This window comes from Gorilla gorilla, chromosome 18 (genome assembly GCF_029281585.2).
Source record: "Gorilla gorilla gorilla isolate KB3781 chromosome 18, NHGRI_mGorGor1-v2.1_pri, whole genome shotgun sequence".
In the NCBI taxonomy this organism is placed as follows: Eukaryota; Metazoa; Chordata; class Mammalia; order Primates; family Hominidae; genus Gorilla; species Gorilla gorilla.
Genome location: NC_073242.2, coordinates 2,585,129 through 2,606,685, shown reverse-complemented (window position 1 = coordinate 2,606,685; position 21,557 = coordinate 2,585,129).

Genomic DNA, 21,557 nt, shown 5'->3' with positions numbered 1-21,557 from the left:
TGTTCATACAGATAGCGTTGTAGATATTTCCATGTTCATACAGATAGCGGTGTTGCTATTTCAATGTTCATACAGATAGCGGTGTAGATATTTCCATGTTCATCCAGATGGCTGTGTAGATATTTCCATGTTCATACAGATAGCGGTGCTGATATTTCCATGTTTATACAGGTAGCGGTGTAGATATTTCCATGTTCATCCAGATGGCCGTGTAGATATTTCCATGTTCATACAGATAGCGGTGCTGATATTTCCATGTTTATGCAGATAGCGGTGCTGATATTTCCATGTTTATACAGGTAGCGGTGTAGATATTTCCGTGTTTATACAGATAGCGGTGTAGATATTTCCATGTTTATACAGATAGCGGTGAAGATGTATGCATGATTACACAGATAGTGGTGTAGATATTTCCATGTTCATACAGATAGCGGTGTAGATATTTCCAAGTTCATCCAGATGGCTGTGTAGTTATATCCATGTTCATACAGATGGTGGTGAAGATATTTCCATGTTCATACAGATAGCGGTGTAGATATTTCCATGTTCATACAGATAGTGGTGTAGATATTTCCATGTTTATTCAGATAGCGGTGTTGCTATTTCAATGTTCATACAGATAGCGGTGTAGATATTTCCATGTTCATCCAGATGGTTGTGTAGATATTTCCATGTTCATACAGATAGCGGTTCTGATATTTCCATGTTTATACAGGTAGCGGTGTAGATATTTCCATATTTATACAGATAGCAGTGTAGATATATCCATGTTGATGCAGATAGCCGTGTAGATATATCCATCTTAATACAGATGGCGGTGTAGATATTTATATGTTCATACAGAAGGCGGTGCAGATATTTCCATGTTCATACTGATGGCGGGGTAGATATTTCCATGTTAATAGAGATAGCGGTGTAGTTATTTCCATGTGTAAAGAAATAGCTTTGTAGATATTTCCATGTATATGCAGATAGCTGTGTAGATATTTCCATTTTCATGCAGATAGCGGAGTAGATATTTCCATGTTTAAACAGATAGCGGTTTAGATATTTCCATGTTCATACAGATAGCGGTGTAGATATTTCCATGTTCATCCAGATGGCTGTGTAGATATATCCATGTTCATACAGATGGCGGTGAAGATATTTCCATGTTCATACAGATAGCGGTGTAGATATTTCCATGTTCATACAGATAGCGGTGTAGATATTTCCATGTTCATGCACATAGCGGTGTAGCTATTTCCATGTTCATTCATATAGCGGTGTAGATACTTCCATGTTCATCCAGATGGCTGTGTAGATATTTCCATGTTCATACAGATAGAGGTGTAGATATTTCCATGTTCATACAGATAGCGCTGCTGATATTTCCAAGTTTATACAGGTAGCGGTGTAGATACTTCCGTGTTTATACAGATAGCGGTGTAGCTATTTCCATGTTCGTACAGATAGTGGTGTAGATATTTCCATGTTCATACAGACAGCGGTGCTGATATTTCCATGTTCATCCAGATGGCTGTGTAGATATATCCATGTTCATACAGATGGCGGTGAAGATATTTCCATGTTGATACAGATAGCGGTGTAGATATTTCCATGTTCATAGAGCTAGCGGTGTAGATATTTCCATGTTCATACAGATAGCGGTGTAGATATTTCCATGTTTATACAGATAGCAGTGTAGATATTTCCATGTTTATACAGATAGCGGTGTTGATATCTCCATCTTAATACAGATGGCGGTGTAGATATTTATATGTTCGTACAGATGGCGGTGCAGATATTTCATGTTCATACAGATGGCGGTGTAGATATTTCCATGTTTGTAGAGATAGCAGTGTAGTTATTTCCATGGGTAAAGAAATAGCTTTGTAGATATTTCCATGTATATGCAGATAGCTGTGTAGATATTTCCATTTTCATGCAGATAGCGGTGTAGATATTTCCATGTTCAAACAGATAGCTGTGTAGATATTTCCATGTTCATACAGATAGCGGTGTAGATATTTCCATGTTTATACAGATAGCGGTGAAGATGTATGCATGTTGACACAAATTGCGGTGTAGATATTTCCATCTTCATACAGATAGCGGTGAAGATATTTCCATGTTCATCCAGATGGCTGTGTAGATATATCCATGTTCATACAGATGGCGGTGAAGATATTTCCATGTTCATACAGATAGCGGTGTAGATATTTCCATGTTCATACAGATAGCGGTGTAGATATTTCCATGTTCATACAGATAGCGGTGTAGCTATTTCCATGTTCATACAGACAGCGGTGCTGATATTTCCTTGTTCATCCAGATGGCTGTGTAGATATATCCAGGTTCATACAGATGGCGGTGAAGATATATCCATGTTGATACAGATATCGGTGTAGATATTTCCATGTTCATAGAGATAGTGGTGTAGATATTTCCATGTTCATACAGATAGCGGTGCTGATATTTCCATGTTTATACAGGTAGCGGTGTATATATTTCCATGTTTATACAGATAGTGGTGTAGATATTTCCATGTTCATACAGATAGCGGTGTAGCTATTTCCATGTTCATACAGATAGTGGTGTGGATATTTCCATGTTCATACAGATAGCGGTGTAGCTATTTCCATGTTCACACAGATAGCGGTGTAGATATTTCCATGTTCTTCCAGATGGCTGCGTAGATATTTCCATGTTCATACAGATAGCGGTGCTGATATTTCCATCTTTATACAGGTAGCGGTGTAAATATTTCCGTGTTCATACAGATAGCGGTGTAGATATTTCCATGTTTATACAGATAGCGGTGTAGATATTTCCATGTTTATACAGATAGCCGTGTAGATATCTCCATCTTAATACAGATGGCAGTGTAGATATTTATATGTTCATCGAGATGGCGGTGCAGATATTTCCATGTTCATGCAGATGGCGGTGTAGATATTTCCATGTTTATAGAGATAGCGGTGTAGTTATTTCCATGTGTAAAGAAATAGCTTTGTAGATATTTCCATGTATATGCAGATAGCTGTGTAGATATTTCCATTTTCATGCAGATAGCGGTGTAGATATTTCCATGTTCTAACAGATAGCGGTGTAGATATTTCCAAGTTCATACAGAAAGCGGTGTAGATATTTCCATGTTTATACAGATAGCGGTGAAGATGTATGCATGTTTACACAGATAGCGGTGTAGATATTTCCATGTTCATACAGATTGCGGTGTAGATATTTCCATGTTCATCCAGATGGCTGTGTAGATATATCCATGTTCATACAGATGGTGGTGAAGATATTTCCATGTTCATACAGATAGCGGTGTAGATATTTCCATGTTCATACAGATAGCGTTGTAGATATTTCCATGTTCATACAGATAGCGGTGTTGCTATTTCAATGTTCATACAGATAGCGGTGTAGATATTTCCATGTTCATCCAGATGGCTGTGTAGATATTTCCATGTTCTTACAGATAGCGGTGCTGATATTTCCATGTTTATACAGGTAGCGGTGTAGATATTTCCATGTTCATCCAGACGGCCGTGTAGATATTTCCATGTTCATACAGATAGCGGTGCTGATATTTCCATGTTTATACAGATAGCGGTGCTGATATTTCCATGTTTATACAGGTAGCGGTGTAGATATTTCCGTGTTTATACAGATAGCGGTGTAGATATTTCCATGTTTATACAGATAGCGGTGAAGATGTATGCATGATTACACAGATAGTGGTGTAGATATTTCCATGTTCATACAGATAGCGGTGTAGATATTTCCAAGTTCATCCAGATGGCTGTGTAGTTATATCCATGTTCATACAGATGGTGGTGAAGATATTTCCATGTTCATACAGATAGCGGTGTAGATATTTCCATGTTCATACAGATAGTGGTGTAGATATTTCCATGTTCATTCAGAAAGCGGTGTTGCTATTTCAATGTTCATACAGATAGCGGTGTAGATATTTCCATGTTCATCCAGATGGTTGTGTAGATATTTCCATGTTCATACAGATAGCGGTGCTGATATTTCCATGTTTATACAGGTAGCGGTGTAGATATTTCCATATTTATACAGATAGCAGTGTAGATATATCCATGTTGATGCAGATAGCCGTGTAGATATATCCATCTTAATACAGATGGCGGTGTAGATATTTATATGTTCATACAGAAGGCGGTGCAGATATTTCCATGTTCATACTGATGGCGGGGTAGATATTTCCATGTTAATAGAGATAGCGGTGTAGTTATTTCCATGTGTAAAGAAATAGCTTTGTAGATATTTCCATGTATATGCAGATAGCTGTGTAGATATTTCCATTTTCATGCAGATAGCGGAGTAGATATTTCCATGTTTAAACAGATAGCGGTTTAGATATTTCCATGTTCATACAGATAGCGGTGTAGATATTTCCATGTTCATCTAGATGGCTGTGTAGATATATCCATGTTCATACAGATGGCGGTGAAGATATTTCCATGTTCATACAGATAGCGGTGTAGATATTTCCATGTTCATACAGATAGCGGTGTAGATATTTCCATGTTCATGCACATAGCGGTGTAGCTATTTCCATGTTCATTCATATAGCGGTGTAGATACTTCCATGTTCATCCAGATGGCTGTGTAGATATTTCCATGTTCATACAGATAGAGGTGTAGATATTTCCATGTTCATACAGATAGCGCTGCTGATATTTCCAAGTTTATACAGGTAGCGGTGTAGATACTTCCGTGTTTATACAGATAGCGGTGTAGCTATTTCCATGTTCGTACAGATAGTGGTGTAGATATTTCCATGTTCATACAGACAGCGGTGCTGATATTTCCATGTTCATCCAGATGGCTGTGTAGATATATCCATGTTCATACAGATGGCGGTGAAGATATTTCCATGTTGATACAGATAGCGGTGTAGATATTTCCATGTTCATAGAGCTAGCGGTGTAGATATTTCCATGTTCATACAGATAGCGGTGCTGATATTTCCATGTTTATACAGGTAGCGGTGTAAATATTTCCATGTTTATACAGATAGCGGTGTAGATATTTCCATGTTTATACAGATAGCAGTGTAGATATTTCCATGTTTATACAGATAGCGGTGTTGATATCTCCATCTTAATACAGATGGCGGTGTAGATATTTATATGTTCATACAGATGGCGGTGCAGATATTTCATGTTCATACAGATGGCGGTGTAGATATTTCAATGTTTGTAGAGATAGCAGTGTAGTTATTTCCATGGGTAAAGAAATAGCTTTGTAGATATTTCCATGTATATGCAGATAGCTGTGTAGATATTTCCATTTTCATGTAGATAGCGGTGTAGATATTTCCATGTTCAAACAGATAGCGGTGTAGATAATTCCATGTTCATACAGATAGCGGTGTAGATATTTCCATGTTTATACAGATAGCGGTGAAGATGTATGCATGTTGACACAAATTGCGATGTAGATATTTCCATCTTCATACAGATAGCGGTGTAGATATTTCCATGTTCATCCAGATGGCTGTGTAGATATATCCATGTTCATACAGATGGCGGTGAAGATATTTCCATGTTCATACAGATAGCGGTGTAGATATTTCCATGTTCATACAGATAGCGGTGTAGATATTTCCATGTTCATACAGATAGCGGTGTAGCTATTTCCATGTTCATACAAATAGCGGTGTAGATATTTCCATGTTCATCCAGATGGCTGTGTAGATATATCCATGTTCATACAGATGGCGGTGAAGATATTTCCATGTTCATAGAGATGGCGGTGTAGATATTTCCATGTGATACAGATAGCGGTGTAGACATTTCCATGTTCATAGAGATAGCGGTGTTGCTATTGCCATGTTCATACAGATAGCGGTGTAGATATTTCCATGTTCATCCAGATGGCTGTGTAGATATTTCCATGTTCATACAGATAGCGGTGCTGATATTTCCATGTTTATACTGGTAGCGGGGAAGATATTTCCATGTTTATACAGATAGTGGTGTAGATATTTCCATGTTTATACAGATAGCGGTGAAGATATATGCATGTTTACACAGATAGTGGTGTAGATATTTCCATGTTCATGCAGATAGCGGTGTAGATATTTCCATGTTCATCCAGATGGCTGTGTAGATATATCCATGTTTATACAGATGGCGGTGAAGATATTTCCATGTTCATACAGACAGCGGTGCTGATATTTCCTTGTTCATCCAGATGGCTGTGTAGATATATCCATGTTCATACAGATGGCGGTGAAGATATTTCCATGTTCATACAGATATCGGTGTAGATATTTCCAAGTTCATAGAGATAGCGGTGTAGATATTTCCATGTTCATACAGATAGCGGTGCTGATATTTCCATGTTTATACTGGTAGCGGTGTAGATATTTCCATGTTTATACAGATAGTGGTGTAGATATTTCCATGTTCATACAGATAGCGATGTAGATATTTCCATGTTCATACAGATAGTGGTGTAGATATTTCCATGTTCATACAGATAGCGGTGTAGCTATTTCCATGTTCATACAGATAGCGGTGTAGATATTTCCATGTTCATCCAGATGGCTGTGTAGATATTTCCATGTTCATACAGATAGCGGTGCTGATATTTCCATGTTTATACAAGTAGCGGTGTAAATATTTCCGTGTTCATACAGATAGCCGTGTAGATATTTCCATGTTTATACAGATAGCGGTGTAGATATTTCCATGTTTATACAGATAGCGGTGTAGATATCTCCATCTTAATACAGATGGCAGTGTAGATAGTTATATGTTCATAGAGATGGCGGTGCAGGTATTTCCATGTTCATACAGATGGTGGTGTAGATATTTCCATGTTTATAGAGATAACGGTGTAGTTATTTCCATGTGTAAAGAAATAGCTTTGTAGATATTTCCATGTATATGCAGATAGCTGTGTAGATATTTCCATTTTCATGCAGATAGCAGTGTAGATACTTCCATGTACTAACAGATAGCGGTGTAGATATTTCCATGTTCATACAGATATCGGTGTAGATATTTCCATTTTTATACAGATAGCGGTGAAGATGTATGCATGTTTACACAGATAGCGGTGTAGATATTTCCATGTTCATACAGATAGCGGTGTAGATATTTCAATGTTCATCCAGATGGCTGTGTAGATATATCCATGTTCATACAGATGGAGGTGAAGATATTTCCATGTTCATATAGATAGAGGTGTAGCTATTTCCATGTTCATACAGATAGCGGTGTAGATATTTCCAAGTTCATCCAGATGGCTGTGTAGATATATCCATGTTCATACAGATGGCGGTGAAGATATTTCCATGTTCATACAGATAGCGGTGTAGATATTTCCATCTTCATACAGATAGTGGTGTAGATATTTCCATGTTCATACAGATAGCTGTGTTGCTATTTCAATGTTCATACAGATAGCGGTGTAGATATTTCCATGTTCATCCAGATGGCTGTGTAGATATTTCCATGTTCATACAGATAGCGGTGCTGATATTTCCATGTTTATACAGGTAGCGATGTAGATATTTCCATGTTCATACAGATACCGTTGTAGATATTTCCATGTTTATACAGATAGCGGTGTAGATATTTCCATGTTTATACAGATAGCGGTGCAGATATCTCCATCTTAATACAGATGGTGTTGTAGATATTTTATGTTCATACAGATGGCGGTGCAGATATTTCCATTTTCATACAGATAGCGGTGTAGACATTTCCATGTTCATAGAGATAGCGGTGTAGCTATTTCCATGTTCATACAGATAGCGGTGTAGATATTTCCATGTTCATCCAGATGGCTGTGTAGATATTGCCATGTTTATACAGATAGCGGTGAAGATGTATGCATGTTTACACAGATAGCGGTGTAGATATTTCCATGTTCATACAGATAGCGGTGTAGATATTTCCATGTTCATCCAGATGGCTGTGTAGATATATCCATGTTCATACAGATGTAGGTGAAGATATTTCCATGTTCACACACATAGCGGTGTAGATCTTTCCATGTTCATACAGATAGCGGTGCTGATATTTCAATGTTTATACAGGTAGCGGTTTAGATATTTCCATGTTTATACAGATAGCAGTGTATATATTTCCATGTTTATACAGATAGCCGTGTAGATATCTCCATCTTAATACAGATGGCGGTGTAGATATTTATATGTTCATACAGATGGCGGTGCAGATATTTCCATGTTCATACAGATGGCGGTGTAGATATTTCCATGTTAATAGAGATAGCGGTGTAGTTATTTCCATGTGTATAGAAATAGCTTTGTAGATATTTCCATGTATATGCAGATTGCTGTGTAGATATTTCCATTTTCATGCAGATAGCGGAGTAGATATTTCGATGTTCAAACAGATAGCGGTTTAGATATTTCCATGTTCATACAGATAGCGGTGTAGATATTTCCATATTTATACAGATAGCTGTGAAGATGTATGCATGTTTACACAGATAGTGGTGTAGATATTTCCATGTTCATACAGATAGCGGTGTAGATATTTCCATGTTCATCCAGATGGCTTTGTAGATATATCCATGTTCATACAGATGGCGGTGAAGATATTTCCATGTTCATAGAGATAGCGGTGTTGCTATTTCCATGTTCATACAGATAGCGGTGTAGATATTTCCATGTTCATCCAGATGGCTGTGTAGATATTTCCATGTTCATACAGATAGCTGTGCTGATATTTCCATGTTTATACTCGTAGCGGTGTAGATATTTCCATGTTTATACAGATAGCGGTGTAGATATTTCCATGTTTATACAGATAGCGGTGAAGATATATGCATGTTTACACAGATAGCGGTGTAGATATTTCCATGTTCATACAGATAGCGGTGTAGATATTTCCATGTTCATCCAGATGACTGTGTAGATATATCCATGTTTATACAGATGGCGGTGAAGATATTTCCATGTTCATACAGATAGCGGTGTAGATATTTCCATGTTCATACAGATAGCGGTGTAGATATTTCCATGTTCATACAGACAGCGGTGCTGATATTTCCTTGTTCATCCATATGGCTGTGTAGATATATCCATGTTCATACAGATGGCGGTGAAGATATTTCCATGTTCATACAGATATCGGTGTAGATATTTCAATGTTCATAGAGATAGCGGTGTAGATATTTCCATGTTCATACAGATAGCGGTGCTGATATTTCCATGTTTATACAGGTAGTGGTGTAGATATTTCCATGTTTATACAGATAGTGGTGTAGATATTTCCATGTTCATACAGATAGCGGTGTAGATATTTCAATGTTTATACAGATAGTGGTGTAGATATTTCCATGTTTATACAGGTAGCGGTGTAGATATCTCCATCTTAATACAGATGGCGTTGTAGATATTTATATGTTCATACAGATGGCGGTGCAGATATTTCCATGTTCATACAGATAGCGGTGTAGATATCTCCATGTTCATACAGATAGCGGTGTAGATATTTCCATATTCATACAGATAGCGGTGTAGCTATTTCCATGTATATGCAGATCGCTGTGTAGATATTTACATTTTCATGCAGATAGCGGTGTAGATATTTCCATGTTCAAACAGATAGCGGTGTAGATATTTCCATGTTCATACAGATAGCGGTGTAGATATTTCCATGTTTATACAGATAGCGGTGTAGATGTATGCATGTTTCCACATATAGTGGTGTAGATATTTCCATGTTCATACAGATAGCGGTGTAGATATTTCCATGTTCATCCAGATGGCTGTGTAGATATATCCATGTTCATACAGATGGCGGTGAAGATATTTCCATGTTCATACAGATAGCGGTGTAGATATTTCCATGTTCATACAGATAGCGGTGTAGATATTTCCATGTTCATACAGATAGCGGTGTAGCTATTTCCATGTTCATACACATAGCGGTGTAGATATTTCCATGTTCATCCAGATGGCTTTGTAGATATATCCATGTTCATACAGATGGCGGTGAAGATATTTCCATGTTCATACAGATGGCGGTGTAGATATTTCCATGTTCATACAGATAGCGGTGTAGACATTTCCATGTTCATAGAGATAGCGGTGTAGCTATTTCCATGTTCATACAGATAGCGGTGTAGATATTTCTATGTTCATCCAGATGGCTGTGTAGATATTTCCATGTACATACAGATAGCGGTGCTGATATTTCCATGTTTATACAGCTAGCGGTGTAGATATTTCCATGTTTATACAGATAGCGGTGTAGATATTTCCATGTTTATACAGATAGCGGTGAAGATGTGTGCATGTTTACACAGATAGCGGTGTAGATATTTCCATGTTCATACAGATAGCGGTGTAGATATTTCCATGTTCATCCAGATGGCTGTGTATATATATCCATGTTCATACAGATGGCGGTGAAGATATTTCCATGTTCTTCCAGATGGCTGAGTAGATATTTCCATGTTCATACAGATAGCGGTGCTGATATTTCCATGTTTATACAGGTAGTGGTGTAAATATTTCCGTGTTCATACAGATAGCGGTGTAGATATTTCCATGTTTATACAGATAGCGGTGTAGATATTTCCATGTTTATACAGATAGCCGTGTAGATATCTCCATCTTAATACAGATGGTAGTGTAGATATTTATATGTTCATAGAGATGGCGGTGCAGATATTTCCATGTTCATACAGATGGCGTAGATATTTCCATGTTTATAGAGATAGCGGTGTAGTTATTTCCATGTGTAAAGAAATAGCTTTGTAGATATTTCCATGTATATGCAGATAGCTGTGTAGATATTTCCATTTTCATGCAGATAGCGGTGTAGATATTTCCATGTTCTAACAGATAGCGGTGTAGATATTTCCAAGTTCATACAGAAAGCGGTGTAGATATTTCCATGTTTATACAGATAGCGGTGAAGATGTATGCATGTTTACACAGATAGCGGTGTAGATATTTCCATGTTCATACATATAGCGGTGTAGATATTTCCATGTTCATCCGGATGGCTGTGTAGATATATCCATGTTCATACAGATGGAGGTGAAAATATTTCCATGTTCATACAGATAGCGGTGTAGATATTTCAATGTTCATACAGATAGCGGTGTAGATATTTCCATGTTCATACAAATAGAGGTGTAGCTATTTCCATGTTCATACAGATAGCGGTGTAGATATTTCCATGTTCATCCAGATGGCTGTGTAGATATATCCATGTTCATACAGATGGTGGTGAAGATATTTCCATGTTCATACAGATAGCAGTGTAGATATTTCCATGTTGATACAGATAGCGGTGTAGATATTTCCATGTTCATACAGATAGCGGTGTTGCTATTTCAATGTTCATACAGATAGCGGTGTAGATATTTCCATGTTCATCCAGATGGCTGTGTAGATATTTCCATGTTCATACAGATAGCGGTGCTGATATTTCCATGTTTATACAGGTAGCGGTGTAGATATTTCCATGTTCATCCTGATGGCCGTGTAGATATTTCCATGTTCATACAGATAGCGTGCTGATATTTCCATGTTTATACAGATAGCGGTGCTGATATTTCCATGTTTATACAGGTAGTGGTGTAGATATTTCCATGTTTATACAGATAGCGGTGTAGATATTTCCATGTTTATACAGATAGCGGTGAAGATGTATGCATGATTACACAGATAGTGTTGTAGATATTTCCATGTTCATACAGATAGCGGTGTAGATATTTCCAAGTTCATCCAGATGGCTGTGTAGTTATATCCATGTTCATACAGATGGTGGTGAAGATATTTCCATGTTCATACAGATAGCGGTGTAGATATTTCCATGTTCATACAGATAGTGGTGTAGATATTTCCATGTTCATTCAGATAGCGGTGTTGCTATTTCAATGTTCATACAGATAGCGGTGTAGATATTTCCATGTTCATCCAGATGGCTGTGTAGATATTTCCATGTTCATACAGATAGCGGTGCTGATATTTCCATGTTTATACAGGTAGCGGTGTAGATATTTCCATATTTATACAGATAGCAGTGTAGATATTTCCATGTTGATACAGATGGCTGTGTAGATATATACATGCTCTTACAGATTGCGGTGTAGATATTTCCATGTTCATACAGAAAGTGGTGTAGATATTTCCATCCTTTTACAGATAGCGGTGTAGATATTTCCATGTTCATACAGATAGCTGTGTTGATATCTCCATCTTAATGCAGATGGCAGTGTAGATATTTATATGTTCATACAGATGGCGGTGCAGATATTTCCATGTTCATACAGATGGCGGTGTAGATATTTCCATGTTTATAGAGATAGCGGTGTAGTTATTTCCATGTGTAAAGAAATAGCTTTGTAGATATTTCCATGTATATGCAGATAGCTGTGTAGATATTTCCATTTTCATGTAGATAGCGGAGTAGATATTTCCATGTTCAAAAAGATAGCGGTTTAGATATTTCCATGTTCATACAGATAGTGGTGTAGATATTTCCATATTTATACAGATAGCTGTGAAGATGTATGCATGTTTACACAGATAGTGGTGTAGATATTTCCATGTTCATACAGATAGCGGTGTAGATATTTCCATGTTCATCCAGATGGCTGTGTACATATGTCCATGTTCATACAGATGGCGGTGAAGATATTTCCATGTTCATACAGATAGCAGTGTAGATATTTCCATGTTCATACAGATAGCTGTGTAGATATTTCCATGTTCATGCACATAGCGGTGTAGCTATTTCCATGTTCATTCATATAGCGGTGTAGATACTTCCATGTTCATCCAGATGGCTGTGTAGATATTTCCATGTTCATACAGATAGCGGTGTAGATATTTCCATGTTCATACAGATACCGCTGCTGATATTTCCATGTTTATACAGGTAGCGGTGTAGATACTTCTGTGTTTATACAGATAGCGGTGTAGCTATTTCCATGTTCATACAGATAGCGGTGTAGATATTTCCATGTTCATACAGACAGCGGTGCTGATATTTCCATGTTCATCCAGATGGCTGTGTAGATATATCCATGTTCATACAGATGGCGGTGAAGATATTTCCATGTTGATACAGATAGCGGTGTAGATATTTCCATGTTCATAGAGCTAGCGGTGTAGATATTTCCATGTTTATACAGATAGCGGTGTTGATATCTCCATCTTAATACAGATGGCGGTGTAGATATTTATATGTTCAAACAGATGGCGGTGCAGATATTTCATGTTCATACAGATGGCGGTGTAGATATTTCCATGTTTATAGAGATAGCGGTGTAGTTATTTCCATGGGTAAAGAAATAGCTTTGTAGATATTTCCATGTATATGCAGATAGCTGTGTAGATATTTCCATTTTCATGCAGATAGCAGTGTAGATATTTCCATGTTCAAACAGATAGCGGTGTAGATATTTCCATGTTCATACAGATAGCGGTGTAGATATTTCCATGTTTATACAGATAGCGGTGAAGATGTATGCATGTTGACACAGATTGCGGTGTAGATATTTCCATCTTCATACAGATAGCGGTGTAGATATTTCCATGTTCATCCAGATGGCTGTGTAGATATATCCATGTTCATACAGATGGCGGTGAAGATATTTCCATGTTCTTACAGATGGCGGTGTAGATATTTCCATGTTCATACAGATAGCGGTGTAGCTATTTCCATGTTCATACAGATAGCGGTGTAGCTATTTCCATGTTCATACAGATAGCGGTGTAGATATTTCCATGTTCATCCAGACGGCTGTGTAGATATATCCATGTTCATACAGATGGCGGTGAAGATATTTCCATGTTCATAGAGATGGCGGTGTAGATATTTCCATGTTGATACAGATAGCGTTGTAGACATTTCCATGTTCATAGAGATAGCGGTGTTGCTATTGCCATGTTCATACAGATAGCGGTGTAGATATTTCCATGTTCATCCAGATGGCTGTGTAGATATTTCCATGTTCATACAGATAGCGGTGCTGATATTTCCATGTTTATACTGGTAGCGGGGAAGATATTTCCATGTTTATACAGATAGTGGTGTAGATATTTCCATGTTTATACAGATAACGGTGAAGATATATGCATGTTTACACAGATAGTGGTGTAGATATTTCCATGTTCGTGCAGATAGCGGTGTAGATATTTCCATGCTCATCCAGATGGCTGTGTAGATATATCCATGTTTATACAGATGGCGGTGAAGATATTTCCATGTTCATACAGATATCGGTGTAGATATTTCCATGTTCATAGAGATAGCGGTGTAGATATTTCCATGTTCATACAGATAGCGGTGCTGATATTTCCATGTTTATACTGGTAGCGGTGAAGATATTTCCATGTTTATACAGATAGTGGTGTAGATATTTCCATGTCCATACAGATAGCGATGTAGATATTTCCATGTTCATACAGATAGTGGTGTAGATATTTCCATGTTCATACACATAGCGGTGTAGCTATTTCCATGTTCATACAGATAGCGGTGTAGATATTTCCATGTTCATCCAGATGGCTGTGTAGATATTTCCATGTTCATACAGATAGCGGTGCTGATATTTCCATGTTTATACAGGTAGCGGTGTAAATATTTCCGTGTTCATACAGATAGCCGTGTAGATATTTCCATGTTTATACAGATAGCGGTGTAGATATTTCCATGTTTATACAGATAGCGGTGTAGATATCTCCATCTTAATACAGATGGCAGTGTAGATAGTTATATGTTCATAGAGATGGCGGTGCAGATATTTCCATGTTCATACAGATGGCGGTGTAGATATTTCCATGTTTATAGAGATAGCGGTGTAGTTATTTCCATGTGTAAAGAAATAGCTTTGTAGATATTTCCATGTATATGCAGATAGCTGTGTAGATATTTCCATTTTCATGCAGATAGCAGTGTAGATATTTCCATGTACTAACAGATAGCGGTGTAGATATTTCCATGTTCATACAGATATCGGTGTAGATATTTCCATTTTTATACAGATAGCGGTGAAGGTGTATGCATGTTTACACAGATAGTGGTGTAGATATTTCCATGTTCATACAGATAGCAGTGTAGATATTTCCATGTTCATCCAGATGGCTGTGTAGATATATCCATGTTCATACAGATGGAGGTGAAGATATTTCCATGTTCATATAGATAGAGGTGTAGCTATTTCCATGTTCATACAGATAGCGGTGTAGATATTTCCAAGTTCATCCAGATGGCTGTGTAGATATATCCATGTTCATACAGATGGCGGTGAAGATATTTCCATGTTCATACAGATAGCGGTGTAGATATTTCCATCTTCATACAGATAGTGGTGTAGATATTTCCATGTTCATACAGATAGCGGTGTTGCTATTTCAATGTTCATACAGATAGCGGTGTAGATATTTCCATGTTCATCCAGATGGCTGTGTAGATCTTTCCATGTTCATACAGATAGCGGTGCTGATATTTCCATGTTTATACAGGTAGCGGTTTAGTTAATTCCATGTTTATACAGATAGCAGTGTATATATTTCCATGTTTATACAGATAGCCATGTAGATATCTCCATCTTAATACAGATGGAGGTGTAGATATTTATATGTTCATACAGATGGCGGTGCAGATATTTCCATGTTCATACAGATGGCGGTGTAGATATTTCCATGTTAATAGAGATAGCGGTGTAGTTATTTCCATGTGTATAGAAATAGCTTTGTAGATATTTCCATGTATATGCAGATTGCTGTGTAGATATTTCCATTTTCATGCAGATAGCGGAGTAGATATTTCCATGTTCAAACAGATAGCGGTTTAGATATTTCCATGTTCATACAGATAGCGGTGTAGATATTTCCATATTTATACAGATAGCTGTGAAGATGTATGCATGTTTACACAGATAGTGGTGTAGATATTTCCATGTTTATACAGATAGCGGTGTAGATATTTCCATGTTTATACAGATAGCGGTGAAGATATATGCATGTTTACACAGATAGCGGTGTAGATATTTCCATGTTCATACAGATAGCGGTGTAGATATTTCCATGTTCATCCAGATGGCTGTGTAGATATATCCATGTTTATACAGATGGCGGTGAAGATATTTCCATGTTCATACAGATAGCGGTGTAGATATTTCCATGTTCATACAGATAGCGTTGTAGATATTTCCATGTTCATACAGACAGCGGTGCTGATATTTCCTTGTTCATCCATATGGCTGTGTAGATATATCCATGTTCATACAGATGGCGGTGAAGATATTTCCATGTTCATACAGATAGTGGTGTAGATATTTCCATGTTCATACAGATAGCGGTGTAGCTATTTCCATGTTTATACAGATAGCGGTGTAGATATTTCCATGTTCATCCAGATGGCTGTGTAGATATTTCCATGTTCATACAGATAGCGGTGCTGATATTTCCATGTTTATACAGGTAGCGGTGTAAATATTTCCGAGTTCATACAGATAGCCGTGTAGATATTTCAATGTTTATACAGATAGCGGTGTAGATATTTCCATGTTTATACAGATAGCGGTGTAGATATCTCCATCTTAATACAGATGGCGTTGTAGATATTTATTTGTTCATACAGATGGCGGTGCAGATATTTCCATGTTCATACAGATAGCGGTGTAGATATTTCCATGTTCATACAGATAGCGGTGTAGATATTTCCATATTCATACAGATAGCGGTGTAGCTATTTCCATGTATATGCAGATAGCTGTGTAGATATTTCCATTTTCATGCAGATAGCGGTGTAGATATTTCCATGTTCAAACAGATAGCGGTGTAGATATTTCCATGTTCATACAGATAGCGGTGTAGATATTTTCATGTTTATACAGATAGCGGTGTAGATGTATGCATGTTTCCACAGATAGTGGTGTAGATATTTCCATGTTCATACAGATAGCGGTGTATATATTTCCATGTTCATCCAGATGGCTGTGTAGATATATCCATGTTCATACAGATGGCGGTGAAGAGATTTCCATGTTCATACAGTTAGCGGTGTAGATATTTCCATGTTCATACAGATAGCGGTGTAGATATTTCCATGTTCATACAGATAGCGGTGTAGCTATTTCCATGTTCATACATATAGCGGTGTAGATATTTCCATGTTCATCCAGATGGCTGTGTAGATATATCCATGTTCATACAGATGGCGGTGAAGATATTTCCATGTTCATACAGATGGCGGTGTAGATATTTCCATGTTCATACAGATAGCGGTGTAGACATTTCCATGTTCATAGAGATAGCGGTGTAGCTATTTCCATGTTCATACAGATAGCGGTGTAGATATTTCCATGTTCATCCAGATGGCTCTGTAGATATTTCCATGTACATACAGATAGCGCTGCTGATATTTCCATGTTTATACAGCTAGCGGTGTAGATATTTCCATGTTTATACAGATAGCGGTGTAGATATTTCCATGTTTATACAGATAGCGGTGAAGATGTATGCATGTTTACACAGATTGCGGTGTAGATATTTCCATGTTCATACAGATAGTGGTGTAGATATTTCCATGTTCATCCAGATGGCTGTGTATATATATCCATGTTCATACAGATGGCGGTGAAGATATTTCCATGTTTATACAGATATCGGAGTAGATATTTCCATGTTCATAGAGATAGCGGTGTAGATATTTCCATGTTCATACAGATAGCGGTGCTGATATTTCCATGTTTATACAGGTAGCGGTGTATATATTTCCATGTTTATACAGATAGTGGTGTAGATATTTCCATGTTCATACAGATAGCGGTGTAGATATTTCCATGTTCATTCAGATAGTGGTGTAGATATTTCCATGTTCATACAGATAGCGGTGTAGCTATTTCCATGTTCATACAGATAGCGGTGTAGATATTTCCATGTTCTTCCAGATGGCTGCGTAGATATTTCCATGTTCATACAGATAGCGGTGCTGATATTTCCATGTTTATACAGGTAGCGGTGTAAATATTTCCGTGTTCATACAGATAGCGGTGTAGATATTTCCATGTTTATACAGATAGCGGTGTAGATATTTCCATGTTTATACAGATAGCCGTGTAGAAATCTCCATCTTAATACAGATGGCAGTGTAGATATTTATATGTTCATAGAGATGGCGGTGCAGATATTTCCATGTTCATACAGATGGCGGTGTAGATATTTCCATGTTTATAGAGATAGCGGTGTAGTTATTTCCATGTGTAAAGAAATAGCTTTGTAGATATTTCCATGTATATGCAGATAGCTGTGTAGATATTTCCATTTTCATGCAGATAGCGGTGTAGATATTTCCATGTTCTATCAGATAGCGGTGTAGATATTTCCAAGTTCATACAGAAAGCGGTGTAGATATTTCCATGTTTATACAGATAGCGGTGAAGATGTATGCATGTTTACACAGATAGCGGTGTAGATATTTCCATGTTCATACATATAGCGGTGTAGATATTTCCATGTTCATCCAGATGGCTGTGTAGATATATCCATGTTCATACAGATGGAGGTGAAAATATTTCCATGTTCATACACATAGCGGTGTAGATCTTTCCATGTTCATAGAGATAGCGGTGTAGATATTTCCATGTTCATACAGATGGAGGTGTAGCTATTTCCATGTTCATACAGATAGCGGTGTAGATATTTCCATGTTCATCCAGATGGCTGTGTAGATATATCCATGTTCATACAGATGGTGGTGAAGATATTTCCATGTTCATACAGATAGCGATGTAGATATTTCCATGTTGATACAGATAGCGGTGTAGTTATTTCCATGTTCATATAGATAGCGGTGTTGCTATTTCAATGTTCATACAGATAGCGGTGTAGATATTTCCATGTTCATCCAGATGGCTGTGTAGATATTTCCATGTTCATACAGATAGCGGTGCTGATATTTCCATGTTTATACAGGTAGTGGTGTAGTTATTTCCATGTTCATCCTGATGGCCGTGTAGATATTTCCATGTTCATACAGATAGCGGTGCTGATATTTCCATGTTTATACAGATAGCGGTGCTGATATTTCCATGTTTATACAGGTAGCGTGTAGATATTTCCGTGTTTATACAGATATCGGTGTAGATATTCCCATGTTTATACAGATAGCGGTGAAGATGTATGCATGATTACACAGATAGTGGTGTAGATATTTCCATGTTCATACAGATAGCGGTGTAGATATTTCCAAGTTCATCCAGATGGCTGTGTAGTTATATCCATGTTCATACAGATGGTGGTGAAGATATTTCCATGTTCATACAGATAGCGGTGTAGATATTTCCATGTTCATACAGATAGTGGTGTAGATATTTCCATGTTCATTCAGAGAGCGGTGTTGCTATTTCAATGTTCATACAGATAGCGGTGTAGATATTTCCATGTTCATCCAGATGGCTGTGTAGATATTTCCATGTTCATACAGATAGCGGTGCTGATATTTCCATGTTTATACAGGTAGCGGTGTAGATATTTCCATATTTATACAGATAGCAGTGTAGATATTTCCATGTTGATACAGATAGCCGTGTAGATATATCCATCTTAATACAGATGGCGGTGTAGATATTTATATGTTCATACAGAAGGCGGTGCAGATATTTCCATGTTCATACTGATGGCGGGGTAGATATTTCCATGTTAATAGAGATAGCGGTGTAGTTATTTCCATGTGTAAAGAAATAGCTTTGTAGATATTTCCATGTATATGCAGATAGCTGTGAAGATATTTCCATTTTCATGCAGATAGCGGAGTAGATATTTCCATGTTCAAACAGATAGCGGTTTAGATATTTCCATGTTCATACAGATAGCGGTGTAGATATTTCCATATTTATACAGATAGCTGTGAAGATGTATGCATGTTTACACAGATAGTGGTGTAGATATTTCCATGTTCATACAGATAGCTGTGTAGATATTTCCATGTTGATCCAGATGGCTGTGTACATATATCCATGTTCATACAGATGGCGGTGAAGATAATTCCATGTTCATACAGATAGCGGTGTAGATATTTCCATGTTCATACAGATAGCTGTGTAGATATTTCCATGTTCATGCACATAGCGGTGAAGCTATTTCCATGTTCATTCATATAGCGGTGTAGATACTTCCATGTTCATCCAGATGGCTGTGTAGATATTTCCATGTTCATACAGATAGCGGTGTAGATATTTCCACGTTCATACAGATAGCGCTGCTGATATTTCCATGTTTATACAGGTAGCGGTGTAGATACTTCCGTGTTTATACAGATAGCGGTGTAGCTATTTCCATGTTCATACAGATAGCGGTGTAGATATTTCCATGTTCATACAGACAGCGGTGCTGATATTTCCATGTTCATCCAGATGGCTGTGTAGATATATCCATGTTCATACAGATGGCGGTGAAGATATTTCCATGTTGATACAGATAGCGGTGTAGATATTTCCATGTTCATAGAGCTAGCGGTGTAGATATTTCCATGTTCATACAGATAGCGGTGCTGATATTTCCATGTTTATACAGGTAGCAGTGTAAATATTTCCATGTTTATACAGATAGCGGTGTAGATATTTCCATGTTCATACAGATAGCAGTGTAGATATTTCCATGTTTATACAGATAGCGGTGTTGATATCTCCATCTTAATACCGATGGCGGTGTAGATATTTATATGTTCAAACAGATGGCGGTGCAGATATTTCATGTTCATACAGATGGCGGTGTAGATATTTCCATGTTTATAGAGATAGCGGTGTAGTTATTTCCATGGGTAAAGGAATAGCTTTGTAGATATTTCCATGTATATGCAGATAGCTTTGTAGATATTTCCATGTTCATACAGATAGCAGTGTAGATATTTCCGTGTTCAAACAGATAGCGGTGTAGATATTTCCATGTTCATACAGATAGCGGTGTAGATATTTCCATGTTTATACAGATAGCGGTGAAGATGTATGCATGTTGACACAGATTGCGGTGTAGATATTTCCATCTTCATACAGATAGCGGTGTAGATATTTCCATGTTCATCCAGATGGCTGTGTAGATATATCCATGTTCATACAGATGGCGGTGAAGATATTTCCATGTTCTTACAGATGGCGGTGTAGATATTTCCATGTTCATACAGATAGCGGTGTAGATATTTCCATGTTCATACAGATAGCGGTGTAGCTATTTCCATGTTCATACAGATAGCGGTGTAGATATTTCCATGTTCATCTAGATGGCTGTGTAGATATATCCATGTTCATACAGATGGCGGTGAAGATATTTCCATGTTCATAGAGATGGCGGTGTAGATATTTCCATGTTGATACAGATAGCGGTGTAGACATTTCCATGTTCATAGAGATAGCGGTGTTGCTATTGCCATGTTCATACAGATAGCGGTGTAGATATTTCCATGTTCATCCAGATGGCTGTGTAGATATTTCCATGTTCATACAGATAGCGGTGCTGATATTTCCATGTTTATACTGGTAGCGGTGTAGATATTTCCATGTTTATACAGATAGCGGTGTAGATATTTCCA